Source organism: Protopterus annectens, chromosome 5.part0, assembly GCF_019279795.1.
Source record: "Protopterus annectens isolate FY-2018-M chromosome 5.part0, PAN1.0, whole genome shotgun sequence".
NCBI classification, from domain to species: domain Eukaryota; kingdom Metazoa; phylum Chordata; order Ceratodontiformes; family Protopteridae; genus Protopterus; species Protopterus annectens.
The window spans coordinates 880,410,362-880,429,551 of NC_056735.1; the positions used below are offsets into that span (position 1 = coordinate 880,410,362).

Genomic DNA, 19,190 nt, shown 5'->3' on the forward strand with positions numbered 1-19,190 from the left:
CTCACTTTCCAAACACATCCATTATCAAACTCTGTTAGGCAGGTGAATAGAGGACTTAACAGTCAGAAGCTTTCCTGAGGTGTCTGCAATGACCATGGACTCTATAGACAGATGTTTGGCCTTGAACTATTTATCCTAGGGGGAACAAAGGAATTTTGTTAAGAGTACTGGGGATGGGCTTAAAGGGAGTCAGGACCTTTCCACACCTGATGAAAAATCAACTGAAGAATTTAATCAGCTGACGAAATCACCCAAGAGGTAGATGGTCGGCAGCAGAAGGGTAGTTACACTGACCTCTGGGGTAGGGTTTATGGGACTTCCAGTTATCCCCCTGTTTTAGAGACTCCAGGGTGTCTCCAAAGGAGACATCATCAGAGGGAGACATTAGAGACCCTTCTCCTTCACTGAAATTAGCATAGTCAGTGATAGATTTCTCAACAGGATGTAAGTGCATCCTCTTGCATTTTCTCTTCTGAGGGGCCTACTCGGTGGGAGAAGCCAAGGGAGGTGAATATCAGAAGGATGGATCAGATATCCAGGAATACTGCTATATGGGAATTCACTGTCCTGGTGGAGATGTTGGTAAGGGGAGGGGGCTACAGTAGATAGGACTCTTCATAGGCCCGAAAACTGAACTCCTTAAAGAGGGAGGGGACAGCAAAACCGAGAACAACAATCTCGTCCCAAAGAGGACTGCCAAGACAGAAGTAGGGGCTGAACCAATGCGTTCCAATGTTCCGAGGTGCAGCTACTGCTCCAAGTAGTAGGGGTCGATGCCTGCTCAAAGAGTCGACTGCACAGACTCTGCCCCCAAGAGGTCTCTGGATCTGAAAAACTGAATAGCTCAGAGTAATTACCGATTCCAGAAGTAAAAGCATCTCCGGAATCAATGCAGTCAGTGCTGGGAGGGTTGGTGCTGAATACTGTAAAGACTCAAAAAGAGTGAACTGACCTAGTAAGTATCCTGAAAAGGTTTAATCAGTGCAGAAAAGGTTGGCGCTGATGGAAAGTTCTGCTCTGACAGTTCTGGTGCCTTATCCTGTATTTGTTTCGGAACCCACAGATGCTGTCGGTAGAGAAGTAATATTTGTTTTAGAACCAAAGATCATTTGGTGCCGAAGATACAGGTTCCTATAAAGCTATCTGTTCCACAGATACTGTCAGAACTGAAGCAATATTTGTTTTGGAACCAAAGATCCTTCAGTGTGCTGAAGATGCAGATTCTGATAAGGCGATCAGTTCCATGGTTGCTGTCGAACCGCAACAATATGCCTAGATTGAAGCAATTAGTTCAGAGGAACTTAAGTAAACTGAAGCTCTGTTCCATCTAGAAGATGGTGTCAAGAAAGAAAGTAGCACAGAACTACTACTGTTCTCTACATTTCTTGTTGAAACAGAAGAAAGGCTGATGAGGGAGATATTTCACTTTCCCATGTCAGCACCAGAGATGGTCTCTGTCTCAAAATTAATTTATACACACTTCTAAACTGGGAATTGTTGATTGAAGGCTCACTGTGTCTGTTATTCTGAAAGCATCTTAGTTCTGGTTTAAGCACTTGGACTCCAAGCCAGTTATTTTACATTAGGGGAATTGAGGTTTAGATTCTTGTGGCAGGAGTGTGTGGCCTACATCCTTCTAAACTGGGAATTGCTGGTGAAGGCTTATATTGTCTGTTATTCTAGGTGTCTTATTCTGGTTTAAGTGCCTGGGTTCCAACATAGTTATTTTACATTAAAAGATTTGTGGTCTAAACTCTTGTGACAGAAGAGGATAGCCTACACCCTTCTAAACTGGAAATTGCTGGTTGAAGGTTTATTGTGTCTGTTATTCTGAAGTGTGTTATTTATGACTTAAGCACTTGGACGCCAAAACTAGTTGTTTTACATTGGGAAGGTTTGTGGTCTAGACTCTTGGGTGGGAGAGTGTAGCCTACACCCTTCTAAGTTGGGAACTGCTGGTGAATTGCTGCCTTATTTAAACTGTGTTTTGCTGTTGTGACTGTGATTTTATGCACTTTTTATTTCTAGTACTTCTGCATTTTAAAGCATAGGCCAGATTCAGACTTGCTGAATGTATACTGTTTGGTATCACTTGAGCATTAAAACCAACTCTTCACTGAAATACTGAAATATCTGAGGCATCCGTTGCTTCCAACTAACTACAAGTACCTGTTTTGGCTCTTATACTGTCAATTTAAATTGTCTGAACTCTTTTTTGCCACATTTTACTGTACACTGTACTAGTTCAGATGTAGCATAGCCCAGTTCCAGGTTTGCTGTTTCTGGGTCTGTTTTGTAACGTTTGACCATTAGATTCAAGTCATCCTTGTTGGTGAAGGACCTTCTGCACCCTTGTGGGAGGAGAAAGCTGTCTGGGTCCCAACTAATCAAGGGTAACTGGACTAGAGCACGTAAGAGAGACAGCATCCTTACTGGCTAATTTAAGTTAAAAGGGTTTTTCTTGTTTTATTTACGCCCTGTTTTTGCGCTTGTTTGCGTGCAGCGCACTATTGTGCACTGCCAAGTAGTGGTGGTTACTATAGGTAGCTACAGACACAAACATTTTGCTTGTGGTCCTCCAGAGGTTTTTTTGTGGCCCTGCTCTACTATCAGGTGGAACACTAAGCCTAGCCTCGTACCAACACACCTCTCACCCACTAGCCATTCCTAAGTGTGACTTCTTTTCCCAACCATATACATTTATATAACACTATGGATGGACAATTTCCCACAGTTTCTCCAGCCAGCTTGGTCGACATGGGGATCCTGAGGCAGTGTAGCAACTGCCTCATGTTCATCGACAACTCTCTACTGCTAGTCCACACAAACTCAACATGTGAGAGATGCAACTATATTAAGAACCTTGAATCCATGCTCTCACACACACAAGTACATATGACAATATCATGAGTGGGTTGTCAGCGTGCACACCTCTCCTCCTACTCCACCCAAACACATATCACACATATCTACATATGCGGAGGTCCTCACCAGAAACATACCTAAACACCGGAGACCTCCCAAATACAAATACAAACACAAACATGCTACACAAAATACTTCCTCTACAAAACACAATACACATAACAGCTCATGTACCAGTGTCTCACCTGTCAAGCCCTTAAGGCAAAACACAAAACCAAACATATTAGTTATAGGTGATTCCATTGTAAGACACACAGAAGTCTCTCTCACCAGACTGAATAAGGAAAACATCATGGTCAGCGGTATGTCAGGTGCTAGCATTCACTACATCACACATGCACTCAAGTCTTTCAACAACATGCACTGATATGACTCCGTCATAGTCCATGGTGGTGTGAACGACCTGAGATGTACCTCTCTGGACTACATGAAGAGAGACATAACTGAGCTCTTACATTATGTGTCTCAGGCAGGTATGTACTTAGCCTTAAACTGCATTTTACCTTCACCTGGGATGATGCCTCACTACAAACAAAAAATGACGGACTTCAATAATTGGATTAGTTTCTGTTGTCATTCTAAGGGGAGCCAGTACCTGTCAGCCTGGGATGACATGATCTACAGACCTCAATGCTTTGCCAGAGATGGTCTTCATCCGTCACCCCTGTGATTTTGACTGCTGGCTAAGGCTCTTGCCACCCCCATAGTGCTTTTTTAGGCAGTGTCCCAAGGACAAAATTCACAATGTAAAAACTCCATCTAGAAACAACCTCAAGGTTGTGCTACTAAATGCTAGCATACTTAACATGAGACTGCACTCATTGGAAGCAGGCCTCACCTTGGAAGGCAGACATTTGTGCAGTCACTGAGATCTGGTTCAAGGCTGTGGCCAGCACCCCAGAGATACTGGGTTACACCTCTTTCCACACGTTCAGACCACAACCTGAAGGCATGAAAACTAAAGGAGGCGGTGTATCAATATTCAATACAAGATACATACACTTCCAGACTGGTTAAACAGTATGATTCCCTGGAGACACTTCAGGTGCAATTAACTGTTGGTAGGACACCTATTCAAGTCACTTTCAGCTACAGGACTCCCTCCATGAATCAGGACACCCATTCTACCTATTTGGATCTACTTGAGTCCATCAAGGTAGATCTGAACACCATGGTTTTGGGTGACTTTAACTATCCATCCATAGACTGGTTAAATTACTTGTGCTCAGACTCACTTGCCCAAAGGTTCCTTGACTTCAACTCCAATTCCCTGGACCAGTTGGTTGACACCCCCACAAGGGATACCAACATCCTGGATCTGGTGCTTACCAATACAGGGGACCACTATAGCACCCCCACTGTGAGGTCTTCCCTGGTGAGATGTGACCACATATCAGTCTCATTCAAAGTAACTATCTAACCTGACCCCCCCACAGCAATTAAATTAAAAAACTTCTCCAAAGTAGATTATAACCTCTTATGGGATGGTATAAATAGCTTCACTGCAACCCCTTCAGATGGAATTGGCAACTATATTGAGTTCTACACAAACACCAACACTTTATACAAACACCTGTATGACTGCAATGAAACAGTCACACCTGACAGGACCAAAACAAGCTCCTCAGGAAGAGCAAACCTGCCTGATGGACAACTGCCATTAACAGGCTTTATAACAAGAGGTAGAAATTGCTAAGAGTAAGAGGGAGCCAGCACTAAACTGGAAACACTCCCTCCTCAGCTTAAATAAACAAAAAAAGACGTCTTGTGAATTCCTCTAAAGCAAACTACAAATCCAAATTACCTCAACTAAGGACAACCATAAGGCATTCTTTAGTTACATACATAACCTAAAAGGAAAGGCCCAGATTTGTGCCCAACTGGTAGTTAATGATACCATATATACTTAGCCTGCAGACATAGCTAACCTGTTGGCTGACAGGTTTTGTGAAAACTTAACTCCTCTATCCCCGCCACACGTACCCCCATGACATCCCTTCCACCTCGTCCCCTACCTTGTATCTCTAAACATCAGGTTGTAAACACCCTCTCTAAGGCCAAAAATACAGCATTTATGGGACCTGATAACATCCCAGGCTGCAACCTACATGGAATTAGCAACACCATTGGGTACTCTTCAATCATAGTCTAAGCACCGGCATCATCCCAGCTGAATGGAAAACATCCACAGTTATTCCTTTGCTTAAAGGTGGTGCTTCCACTGATCCTTGGAACTTTAGACCTATTAGCCTGACTAGTCTTATCTGCAAGGCCATGGAGCGAATCATCATGGACCTCAGCAACAAAGATATAGGTAATCTCCAAACACTTGAACCTACTCAGTTTGGATTTGTCAAACTGAGATCATGCCTGTTAAACCTGGTGGACTTCTTTGAGACAGTCACTAAGGCCCTGAACAAGGGGGAATCTGTGCATACAGCCTACCTAGACTTAGCCAAGGCTTTTGACACTATCTTTCACTCAGGCATCATTAAGACTCCCACCCAACTAGGTATCAACCCTTATATCATTAGATGGGTCGCTAATTGGCTCGCTGATAGAACACATACAGTATAAGGCAAATATGGTCCCTTAAAGCAGTCTTTCTGACCTTTGTTATGGGGGGTTCTAGCCTTCCTTTTATAACCCCCCTTGTCAGTGCTTCTTAAATGAATCTCTATCCAAAGGAAAATTTAAAATCTAAATTTGCACATCTCCTGGCAGGTTCTGAGAATGCAGCCAAGCAAACCTCCTCAGGAGGGTGGCCTAACGGTTAAAGTGTTTGCCTTACAAACATAAGGTGCAGGGTTTGAGTTTCACAAGGGATAATTGGCTAGGCTTAAAATGGCTCGCAAGGGCAGTTAGCTTAGTACTAATCTATGAACCTATAAAACTGTATCAGTGGCCGTAGCCTTGAAAGTATCAACAGATTCATATGCAAACTACAAACAATGAGCTGTGACTTCTGTAAATGAAGAAACTAAACCATTTAAAGCAGATTTTTCCTTACAAGAAGAAACTGCAGATAAAACATTCCTTTTAACACATGAGCCTTGACAATTAAAACTGCTGAAAAACAAAAGTCTCAGAAGTATACCCCCCCTATACTTATTGTTAATTTTACGCCTTTGTTGGGAAGTGTAATACAGGAATTAACTAAATGTTTACCAGCATGATTAACTAAAGCTATAGCTGTTGGGAGTCACGTCTGGGAGGAGTGTACAAAAACAAACTAAGGAGCTTTATACTATCTATCTGCCTTTTTAGGGACATCAGACTGATGATTGGGGAAACTGCAGGCTTTGACGCATACATCCTCCAATGCTCACAGCACAGGAAAAATGGGGGAGGTTTTGGAAATTCCATACGTAAGTACTCATAGTATTTTCAGAGGGACAAAGAAACCTCAGAATTCTCCCAATAAAAACACTGACACATTTTGGAAATAGGCTCTGAAAAAGAGAAACCCCTCACAGGGAGAATCAGATACCAAGCTCTCATCTAAATCTGAGGAGAAAACCCTGCATCTGCCTTTTCAGCTTCCTGTCCAGACTCGATCTCAAATCTCTTCAGGAGAAAAGGTATTCCTTTTTATTTTATCAGAAACCACCTTATAAGAAGGATCAATGGCCTGAATTAGACCCTGAACCAGATCTAATAAACTAGTCCAATACAGGGAAATACGAGCAGAAGCAGATGCCTGTTTAGTTTTCTTTTTGACAGGAAAAGAGATGCCAACAGGATTGTTAGCAGGAGCTGCATCACTAGGGATGGTCATAACATTCTGACAAAACAGGGAAGCCTTTCCTTTTCCATCTCCCAGGACCTACAAGAGTTGCTCCCTTTGTCCACTGAGTGGATCCCAACAGCTGCAGAGGACGTGGCTAACCCCCAGTCCATAGTGGCTAAAGGTACTACACAAAAGAGATCTGGAGTAAAAGAAGAGTGGTCTGAGGAACTAGCTTTGGCCACAACAGAATTACCCACCTGCAGCTGATGGAAATTGCTAGCTTGCTGTGCTGACGAATACTGTTTGCTTAACCTTTTCTTTCTGTGGTTGGAAAATGGTCAGACCCATGGGACTGGTAGTTTGTTCCATGGCCAAGATGAAAATGATGCGTCTTTATCAGGGAAAACGAGCAGTAAAAGCCGGTTAAAATTTAGTTGCAAAAAGTCACTTTTCCCCAATAAAAGCACAGCAAAAATGGCTTTAATACACTTTATCAGTTCAAAAAAGCAAAACGAACACAATTTTCCAGAGGAAAAATAAGTTTTCAACTGTTTTTAATAACTTTTAAACTGAAAGAAAAAAGGTGAGCTCCCATTTAAAAGTATAGTTAAGTTTCGAGACAGACCATTAGAATACACACTCCTACACGAAAAATAAGTTTCCTAACCAGGAAAGTACAATTAAACAATAAATATTTAAATGTGGAAGTTTTTTCCCAAAGGGGAACTTATCTGGCCAGAAATGGAATAGCACAAGCTGACCGTCGATCCATGAAAGCCCGCAGAGGAGTGCTCCCTTCAGTGGCAGGAAAGCTCTGAAGGGCTTGGAGCTCAAATAGTTTGAGCATGTGAAAGGTGCCCTGAAGCTTTGGAAGCTGGCTGGCTGTTACATCCTTGACAAGATATAACCCATACAGCTAAGACCACTGCAGGAGTGACCAATATGATGAACACTTACTCATAACCTTAATTGCAAAACCTCAAGTTCTTTAACAGCAGTCTCAAGGTTTTTGGGAGTTCATTCAAACGCTAATGAGGAAAGAAAGATCTAGAGATCCAGGCAGCGAATTACAGGATAGGTGGGTCTCTAGTATTCCACCCAGATTTTAGGGTATGACAGCAAAGCAGTTTCTGTCTTCAGGAAAACACCATACTATCATAGTGGCTGATGCCAGCTCCACTAATATTTTCAGACTGCCAACTCTAAGGGCACCAATCAAGATACATAAGTATCTACGACATGCATGCTGTGGTGACCAAACACATTCTAAACAAGACTGTAAAGAGTTCAGGTCACTATTCTTCAGACTCGTCATCACACAGTTCTTGTCTTTGGAACGGTTTCCAGCAATAAGCCAATCACTACATTAGATTTGACAGACTGCAGGAGGAGACCATTAGCCTACATATCTCCCCGCCATTCCCTCTCACTCCTTTCTCCACCGGTTCTTCTTATTGTGAATGCCTTCAAAGCATGGTAGTCTATTGTTTAAGTCAACATCCTTCACTATGAAGACACACTTCTACAGATTCAGGGAGTAATCAGTCCCTACAATCTTTTAGCCCTTGCTTCTCCATGTTCTTCTTGTTCCAGCCAAAAAGTACAGTTGTGTACACGTACCATAAATGTAGATGTTCGAGTGTATTCACTGTTGCAGTCATCACACTTGGGTTATCTGCCTTCAGACAGCCCTCAGTCGGCCCGAATACCAGAGTCTTGGGATTTCTGCGTCGGATGCTGTCACCTCTTCCATGACGTCAGGGGTATAAAACATGTAGCCGACACCATTACATCAGTTTTTCTTGCCCCAGATGTCAGGAGCCCCCAAAAAAGGAAGCAATTACATGGTGTGGAACACCTCCAGTAAAAAGTAAATACCACTGCCGTAAGATATGGCCAAAAAAGGATAGGTACAAAGTATAGAAAAAAATCAGGGGGCTGGAGGGAGGGTAACAAGGACTGCAACAGTGAATACACTTGAACATCCATATTTATGGTAAGTGTACACAACTGTACTATGTTCTTTGTGTTTCACTGTTGCAGTCATCACACTTGGGTTGATTCCCAAAGCTGAGGAAGGGTGGAGACAGTCAAGAAGTATTAGGGCTGGCTAGCAGGCCTTGAAAGACTGTTGTGGCAAATCCAGCTCTGGATTTAGAAAAGATAGGTAAGTGGTAATGCTTGGTGAAGGTGTGTACAGAGCTCCAGGTTGCAGCTTTTAGGATGTCCCTGGTAGGACTCCCCTGAGAAATGCTGTAGAGGTGGAGGAAGCCCTAGTGTAATGAGTTCTGATCCCCTTTGGGGTAGGTTCTCCATGGTGTACCAGAAATGGATGCAGTGTGCTATCCATTTGGAAATGGTTTGTTTTGAAATGGCCTTGCCCTCTGCCCCTGTAGCAAAGCTGACTAGCAGCTGGTCAGATTTTCTGAAAGGTTTAGTCCTGTCAAGGTAGAACCTGAGTTGTCTGTGCACGTCCAAGGAGTGCATGATCCTTTCCCCTTTATTCTGAGGATTAGGGAAAAAGGTTGGTAAATGGATGGATTGATTTAAAGCCACACTGGATACCACCTTGGGCATAAATGATGGGTTAGTCCTGAGGGAAACCCTGTCAGCATGGAAAATAATTAAGGGTTCCCACAGCCATTAGTGCCTGTAACCCAGACACTCTTCTTGCTGAAGTGATGGCTAGCAGTAAGGCTGTTTTCCAAGAGAGGAATTTTAACTTTGCTGCAGCAGCAGGCTCAAAGGGTGGAAGTGTGAGTTCCTCTAGTACAAAGTTAAGTTCCCAGGCAGGGGTGGGAGCTCTCCTCGGGGGTCATTGTTAGCTCCCCCCAGGAACTGTTTGATGAGAGGGTGAGAAAAGAGAGGTAGCTCAGTACTGTAATGAGCTGAGATGGCAGAGGCATGAATCTTAATTGATGAGAAGGATAGGCCTCTGTGGAGCAGCTCTGCTAGGCAATCTAGGATATGGGGTAAAATAGGCACAGCTGTGTCCTTTCCTTGAGACTGGCTCCAAGAACAATATCTTTTCCACTTTTCTGAATAAGATTTCCTAGTACTAGGCCTTCTGGCCTCAAGGATGACATCCAGCACCTGTTTGCTGAGGGTTGCTGGTGGTGTATTTAGGGGATAAGCCAGGCTGCAAGGTTCAGGGTTTGCAGTTGTGGATGCAAAATCTGTCCCTCCTGCTGGGACAGCAGGGAAGGGATCTGATATAGGTGCTAGGGTGGCACTGTTGTCAGACTGCGTAGGAGTGGGTACCAGTTCTGGCATGGCCAGTCTGGGGCAATAAGAATTGTCCTTGGTTTGTCCTGTTTGATCTTGAGTAGTATTTGAGAGAGGAGGGGCAGAGGGGGAAAGGCATAAACCGAGAGGTTTTCCCATGTAAAGGATAGGGCATCTACTTTCCATGCTTTGCTGTGAAGATTTCTGGCACAAAATTTGCTCAACTAATGGTTTTTGTTTGCCTGGCAGGAATTGAGCTTGCAGGTGCACTTGGTTGTTCAAGGCTGTGTTCCACAGGGCCAAGGCTAACCTGCAGAGTGGGTAGGAATGAGTTCCTCCCTGCTTGTCTATGTACCACATAACTGTGGTGTTGTTTGTCTTTATCAGGAGTTGTCCTGGAAGGATAGGGCATTTGAAGGCTGTCAGAGCATTCTGTACAGCTAACATTTCTTTTTGATTGATATGCAGGGGAATTTGTCCTGGGCTCCATTTGCCCTGAATGCATTTACCTGCCATGTAAGCCCCCCATGCATAGTCTGATGAGTCTGTTGTCAGGGTTTGGGCGGCGAGAGGTTGAGTGAAAGGAAGTCCCTTGTTGTGGTTGCATGCCTCTGCCCTCAGGCAAGGAAGGATAGGAATCACTGTTTCCATGTCCTGAGAATGTTGACACCAGAGACTTTTTAAGTACCACTGAAGTTTGCTCATATGCAGTCTTGCATATGGAATTAGTAGAATGCATGAGGCCATGAACCCTAGGGCTTGCAGAATTTTTCTTGCAGATAGCTGGGTTTTGGTGGCCATTAGTTTGAAGTAGTTTGTCAAATAAGCCTATTTTTCTGGCGTGGGAAATGCCATCTGGGAAGTTGAGGTCAAGCTTGCTCCCAGGAATACAATCTTTTGGCTGGGCACCAGCTGTGATTTCTTTTTGTTGATGGTGTACCCCAGAGAAGTTAGGAGTCTCTTTACAAATGCCAGGTGTTGAAGTGTCAATTCCTGACGGTCTGCCTGAATCAGCCAATCTTCCAAGTATGGGTAAAATTGAATATTTCTCGGCCTGCAGTATGCAATGGCTGCAACCAGGCACTTTGTGAACACCCTGGGAGCAGTAGATAAGTCAAAGGGATGTGCAAAGAACTGATAGTGCATAGAGCCTGCCCTGAAACATAGATATTTCCTGCAAGATTCCCTTATGGGGATGTGCAGATAAGCTTCTTTTAAGTCTAGGATGACTAGCTAGGTGTCCTTTGCTAGCATATGAAGAAGCTGTTGCAGTGTGTGCATTTTGAATTTTGGGACCACTAGGAAGGTGTTGAGAATTGACAGATCCAGGATAGGGCGCCAAGAGCTCTCTTTTCTGGGCACCAGGAACAGTCTGGAGTAGAAACCCTGTCCCCTTTGTTCTATTGGAACAGGTTAAATAGCCCTGATACTGAGAAGAGAAAGTACTTGCTTTTGAGCCTCTGCCCACTGGTTTGGGGGAAGGTCTGGCATCCCGCTTGGGGTTGGCAGTGAGTGGAAGTAGAATCTGTATCCCTGGGAAACAATGTTTAGGACCCATCGGTCTTGGGTAATGGACATCCAGTTTTCTGCATGCAGGGTGAATTTTTCTCCTAGGGGTGCAAGTACTTGTGCATGGCTGGGAAGGATGACAGATAAGTCATTATGAACTTTTCCCATAAGGGGGTGGCTTACCACTCCCTGTTTTTGAGGTGGGAGCACTCCATTGCTTAGATCTCTGCATACCATGAGACTGTAGTCTTGGTGGTCTGTTGCCCCTGGGTTTGGACTGAGAAGGCCTGGGAGGGACTGGAAAGGACCAGTTTTTTAGAAGGCCAATGCCTACTGAATCTAGGTGGCTGCACCTGTAAGAAATCTTTAACAGTTTGCATAGATTTAGCTTTTTCCTCCATCTTTTTAACAACAACTTCTGTTTTTATGCCAAACAAAGATTCCTGGTTTAATGGAGCATCTAGTAATCTTGCTTTGACATGGTCTGGCAAGATTTGCTCCTTCAGCCAAGCATGCCTCCTCAGTACAGACCCAGTGACAGCAGCCCTGCAAGATGTTTCTAAAACATCAAAACCACACTACAAAGTATGTTTACTAACTTGATTTGCAGAATGCATTAACTCTTGTAAATCTTTATTTTCTGTACAATCTGGAAGCAACAACATTTTTTTGTTTAATTAGTCCGATAATATGCTGCTGGTACTTCAACATGTGAAACTGGCAATTCAAAGCTCTGATGGCAAGAGTTGCAGAGGTATATACCTTATTACCCCATCTGTCTAAAGCTCTAGAATTCCTGTCCAAAGGGGTAGGGTTTTTGGTTGTAGTAGCCTTAATGCTTTTAGGTTCTCAGGATCCGCAGTGGGATTCTTAAAGAGAAATTTGTGAGAGTCAGGTACTCTGTAGTACCTGTCAGGCTTTCTACGAGCTGGTGGTAAAGTATCAGGAGTAAGACTGGAATCCATGAAGACGTCATCTACAATATCCAGGACAGGGGGCATAGCTAGAGGGCTGTGCTGAGGCAAGTCTAAAAATTCTCTGAGTCTCTTTTTGGACTGAGGGTAGTCCTGGCATTTCCAGCAGAAATGCTCTCTTAAGGTATGCAAGGTTTCACCAAAAGAAAAATCCTCTGGATGGGGAGGCAGAGGGAATGGAATCCTCTGCATCTGAATCCTCATAGGTAGATAAGGGTAAGTCAGAGGGATCAGAGTCATTGGACTCATGGTCTGTAGAATCACAAGGAAAATCAATTCTTTGTCTTTAAGAGGGGAAGGCTGGCTTCCCCTAATTAAGGTTATAAGGTCTTCAGCTATTCTAAGCATTTGCTTCTGTGGCATGGGAGCTTGAGCATGCGCTTTGGTTGTCGGTTTTCTAGGCATACTGCGAACTCTGGGCCTAAGTTATCGGTTTAATATGAACATCGAAAGGACGGAATACACCCTCAGAAGCCGGTGCCTGCACAGTGGCTCCAGACCCATCCAAGACAGAGACATCTACAGGAGGGGCTGCGAAGGCGCCTCGCTGAAAACTGGAGAACCGGCGACTGGCCTAGAAGAGGCTTCGTCGTCAGTTTTGGGCCTCGGATGCCTATCCTTGTCTTTGTGCTTTTTGGGTATTCCGGTCGTCGGAAGTTCCCACGGCATGGTATAATTGAATTTTCTACCAAAATAATGTCGGGCAAAATCAAACCAACGTTTAATAGTGCGCTTGTTAAACCTAGCACAAAACCGACAACCAGTGATGTCGTGGTCTGGGCCTAGGCATGGGGATACAATAGGAATGGAAATCCTTATGAGGTATTTGCTTCCCACAAGAAATACAGTTATTAACTTTTACTGACATCGGTCTGAGGCAAGAAAAAGTTTCCCCAATGGGGTACTTAGCTTTGTAGAAGACTTCGGTTCTGGATTCGGAATGAAAATCTCAGGAGACGACCGACCGGCACTTGCGAACTGCTTTTGCTTTGGGCACCGCACGGCAAGAAAGACTGAAGAAAATGGCGTCGGCTGCATCTTATATTCCCCTGTCGCACTGACATCAGGGAGGAGGCGACAGCAACCGATGTCGGACCAAGACTTTGGAACTCAGGCCAACTGGGGAACCGCCTGACGGCAGGATAACCCAAGTGTAATGACTGCAGCAGTGTAACACGATGAACATCTACAAGTTCCATAGTCGAAGAAGCATCTCGCAGCATACCGGACTCCGAATGGGTCTCAGCAGAGGCCTGCGAATCTGTAGAAGCGGGTATCAGGGGCTGTGAAGGTGCCTCACTGAGTACCGGCGGACTGGCGACTAGCTTAACTGAAGTGTCATCAGCAGTTTTGGACCTATGCGATCTGTCTCCGTCTTTATCCTTACATTTTTTCGGAAGATCGGTAGTCGGATGGCTTACTGAAGCCATTTCGGAATACAGAGAATGAGAGCGAAAGAATGTAGCGACAAAGATAGCCCGACGACGAATAGTTCGGGCATTAAACAAGGCACAAAACTGACAGGAATGTCATGGTCTGGGCCTAAACAGGTGACGCAGTAAGAATGAAAATCTCTGTGAGGTATTTGCTTTCCACAGGCAAGACAGTTGTTAACTTTTTCTGACATCGGTTAGAGCAAGAAAAAAGGATCCCCAATGGGGTACTTAGCTTTAGAAGACTTCAGGTTTGAAACTCGAACAACGAAAATTTCTGGTAGCGGCCATCCGGCACTTGCAAACTGCTTCTGCTTTGGGCTCCCACGCGGCAAGAAAAGCTGATGTAATGGCGTTGGCTGCATGTTTTATACCCCTGACATCATGGAAGAGGCGACAGCATCCGACGCTGAAATCCCAAGTCTCTGGTATTCGGGCCGACTGAGGGCTACCTGCAGGCAGATAACCCAAGTGTGATGACTGCAACAGTGAAACACGAAAAACATCCTTCTTATCTTTTACACATTCTTTTGTATTCACAGCATTGCTTCAGTTTATTATGGCAGTGAGACCACCACCACCAGTTCCTCCAGTCATGTTCTTTACTCCTTCGGCTTGCATTCCATGTCCTTTACCCCTTTGCTTGCATACCCTTCTACAGGGCTCTCCACTGGACCTTTTACTAGCAGCCTCATCTCTTTTCTTTGATGGCCATCAGAATTGTACACAGTGCTCAAGATCTGGCCTGCCTGGACCAAGAAAAGCCGAAACATTACATATCCCACTGAATATTGGCATACACATACCTGCAATCTGTTTGCTGTACCTATAGTACTCTTGCTGTTCCAATCCAAGTGTTATCAACATCCTCAGATAATTTTTCTGCTTTGCTGCTACCAATTCCACTCTCTCAGATGATAATTCACACTAGGGTTGCTGTGGCCTAACTACAGTACCTTTGCATTTATTTGCAATGAACCTCAAACAACAACATTATGCTCCCTTGGACAACTTTTTCAAACTGTTTGCTAGACTGTTCCCTCCATCCTTCTCTGCTGCACCCATCTTTGTGTTGTCAGTGAAGAAACACATTCTGACCACCTTTTTCTCCTCAGATTTGTCAGAAACTAATACAATGAGACCTATTGGATCCAATACCAGCCTCTGTGATAATCCACTAAACACATCGGTTACTCCTGACATCTACTTCTATCAATGTCCTCAGTGTCATACTATTCAACCATGCAGCAATCCATTTCCAGTCCTGGTCGTGGTCACAATACTTTCAGTTTATCCAGTTGTCTTGTGTGTAGGGCCCAGTCAAAGTCCTAAATGAAACTCAAGTAAAACAAAGTCTATAAATAGTCCTTTGTCATCTTCTTCTGTAATCCAGTCATAAAACTGAACTGGTTTGACTGCCAAATCCTCCTGGCCATGAAATTGTTTTGGTTGTTGTGAAATTCTGTCATCCTCTAGGAATGCAACCAGGCTTTCTCTGCGGATTCTTTCCTCAATGTTCCTTGTTACTGATATGTCAAGAGGCCTGCACTTTCTCAAATTGTTCGTGCTCCCCCAACTCCATAATGGCACTACTAGCAATATCTTCCATTTCTTGTATACTTTTGTAGCAGTCACTGAAATGCTGATGATCTCCATCAGGTAACAAGTAAAAACACTGAAGCAATGTTCAGAATTGTCAGCTCTTGGCTTCAGTTAACTTAGCAAAACTAAAAATAAAGTCCTCTTTCCAGAGGAAAAATCAGTTTAGTTAAGGGTTTAAGCAGGTATTTATACAACAATGGACATGTGTTTTTGTCTGACATTCTGAATAGTTATCCTTATTCCTAATCTTTCACATTGTCCTGTAGACTGTTGAGGTTGCAGGTTGGGATCCCATAACGGTGCTTCTTGGATTTCTCTGCCATTTTTCACATTGAAGTAATGCTTACATTACCAGTATTAAGGGCAAACACCTCATGCCTGGACTGAGAAAGGGAAAAAGATTTACAAACCACAAAAAAATCTGCATACATGCCATTAATTTTAAAGATTACTTATACAATTTCAGAGTTACTCATGATTAGATAAAAAAATGAATGGATGCAATTTATAACACAAACTAATATACTAATTTCTACATTGTGATTTCTGATCTAATGGTACCATTTATATGCAATGCACCATGATATACCAAACATCAATCTATATTTTTGAGGAAGCACTTATTCTAAAGTCCTTCAGGAAAAACATTCCATTTCTTGCCACAACTTAGAATTGGCACTCGAATTGAACTCTTTAGTTTTTTCATACCAAATAAGAACAACAGGATTCTATTTTAACATCTGCCCTCAAGGATGAGGTAAAGCCCACCAGTGAATAAACAAGAAAGAGATATTACACACCCCTCCAGATTAAGCCCTGCTAATGCTCACTTGATAGAAAAAGGACCAGAGTACCTTGGAAAAGTGAAATGTAAGCCGAATTACTACTGCTGTTTAACATTAACCCTGTCCTTTTTATACTGCATAGCATAATGCAGTTTTGGGGGGGGGACTACTACACAAAATATTTTTCCTTCTCTGTCCTCCTTATTGAAAGTCTGTGTGTAACCCCTAAAGTGTATAATTTCACACTCCTTTACATTAAAACCCAAATGTCACTTCTTTCCCACTCTGGAACTAATCCATCAACTTTTGTATCAAGGCTACTCCAAGTGTAACTGCTTTTGTGATGATGACTAAAACATTAATAGCGCTTACATTCAAACATTAATGCTCTGTACACTTGTAGTCTACATCCTGGATACTGCTCTAACATGTTAATTTCTATATACTTCTAAATATGTACACTTATAGATACTTCTGCTAGCTTGTCAGATGTGTTCATACTTAATTGCTAAGCTGTAGCTTCTAATGTTAAATCTTAATGGACCTTTAAAAGTACTGTGATATTACTGTGATATTACATTATTAAACTCTAGCCTCTAATGTTATATAATTTATGTAAAGTTATCGAAACACCAAGGCTGTATAAAATAATGTAAGCATTGAAGAAGGGTGTGAACCTGAAAGCTTTGTCTCAACTGTGTGATATAATTTATGTACTCAGGTTGTGATTGAACAGGATTAGTAGAGCATCTCATCTATCTGGTTAACAAACTGCAAATAACTAAAAATAATAAATCACTAGCATATCCTGTTGTCCAACCCAGTTGTGATATATGACTTAAATAAACTAAACAGGTGCTGACCCAGCACTGAACCCTATTGCGCACCACTGCCTACTGAATTTTCCTGATATTTCTCCTCACGCGATTACTTTCCAATCCCATATGGTCATATTGAAATATTTTCTGCTAACTTGTGTTGCATACCTTTCTGAGATGTAAAGTCAAAGATCTTGCTGAAGTCCAGATACATGTAGGGGCGTCTCCCTTGCCCACCTCAGTGGTGGCTTACTCATAGCAATAAATTAAGTACAGAGTGGCAAAGACCAGTACCATGTGAAGTTGTGCTTTTATTCAGTGGTCAGAGAGAATCAGCACTGTGAAACATAACCAGCTTGGCATACAGGTATTTTACCTTGATCCTTCCTGGAATGTAAGGGAGATTAACAGGTCTGTAACTACCTAGCTTCTCTTTAGACCTACTTTTATAGATCAAGAACAATGGTCTGAGATGGAAATTCTGAATGGCTTCTCATTTTGGCCATTTCAGAATTAGCATGCCATCTCAGACCGCAATGTGTAGCACAGGGATAACAAACTGTGCTAAATTAATATAATTTATACTAAAATAAAATAGTACTCATCATTCTCCACGTATTTTCTTACCTCCTTGCCAATACTTGTACTTATGCACAAGGCATGCACGGGTGAATGAATGATGTGTTTTTGTGTTCCATTGCGCATGCATTTTCTGACGGATATCAAGTCTGAAACTTCAATGACTGTCATTATTTAATTAATTCTACTCACAGTCACTCATGCAGGTATGGAAGATGTCTTTCCACTAACAAAGAGTGGATAAACAAACAAAAACAGTCCTAAACAATACTGCTCAAACATCAGATTATGCACTTCACAGCTTATGTGCTTAGCTATGTAAACGGTGGAAGGGAAAAGCTTTTTAATGCACTGAATGAGCGCTGAGCAAACATCAGATTACAAAATATAAATAAAAGAAACCATTACCCTGAACAGCTTTCTGTAAAAAACTTCTGAGGGCAGGAGTTAATGTAGCACAACACTTCCTTGGTGAATGTTCAAAGACAAAAGGAGCATTCTAAGGAAGCAGCATCCGTCCATGCTTCTAGGACCACATAAAGCGTCATCAAAGGGCGATGTGCCATGATGTCACCTTGCTGGGATGGCTGGTCTACATTGGGGAAAAGACCGTAACTTTCTCTTTTCAAATTTCTTTTTTTAATTTTAATTATCAGACATTTATGAATGGATTTACTAATGGTTGGGAAGACGGACTGTTTTGGAAGGCTACTATGGGTCGTGAAGAGGTAAGGCAAACCTCTGAACTTCTTATGCTAACACTTGGACTTTACACTGTTCTATAACTACAAAGGAGAATTTCTTCACTAGTTTTGCCTATAATTAAGTACATTTAAAATGTCTGCCTATTATACAGTACTTCTGAAACCCCCTCTCACACCTTCCAATATGCAGCAGAGTCAAAATTCCCTTCCCTTCCAACAATCTCTTGCTGATTTACACTAACTACGCCAACATAAGTAAAAACACACACACACACACACACACATAAATATATATATATATATATACACACACACACACACACACACACACACACACACACACACACACACACACATACATCCATTTCTTATTTTTTATTACCTTTTCTATGGCTAATTTGGACTGTCACATTAGCTTTGTTATTCACATTCTTACAGTTGTTTTTTTTTTTTTTTTCATACTGACCTCAACTTTACATCTTTCTTTAGACACCTTCTTTAACTAATGGCTTGTTTCTTCTCCCTCTTCTTTCTTTGTATCATACAAAATTCATTATATTACTTACTCTTTCCTTAATGCAGTCCAAACGTCCTCACACTTCTTGCCACCATTCCACACATAATATGATCTTCAAAAAGAATGTGGTCTTTACTGCAAACACAGATATCTGTTCTCATTTTACATTCCAAGCATTCAAGCATTGAATTAGGAATAGCAAACAGCAGGAAGGCAAAACAATGACTAGCCAGGGCTCCCTTTCTTAACTACTGACACATCAACTACGAAATGAGGTTCCTGGATGAAAGGATTATTTTTTCTATTTTAAATCTAAGGAAATATATATTCTAACCAAAAACACATGCATGTCAGTGATAATTTCAATGATCTAAAAAACATTTTCCACA

At 42.5% G+C, this 19,190-nt stretch overlaps 1 protein-coding gene across 1 annotated transcript in view; it reads right to left on the minus strand.

Annotated features, from left to right (window-relative positions):
* POLD3 (DNA polymerase delta 3, accessory subunit) overlaps positions 1–19,190 on the minus strand; it is a 713,420-nt gene that overhangs the window by 281,796 nt on the left and 412,434 nt on the right. The gene's annotated exons all lie outside the window — the stretch shown is intronic.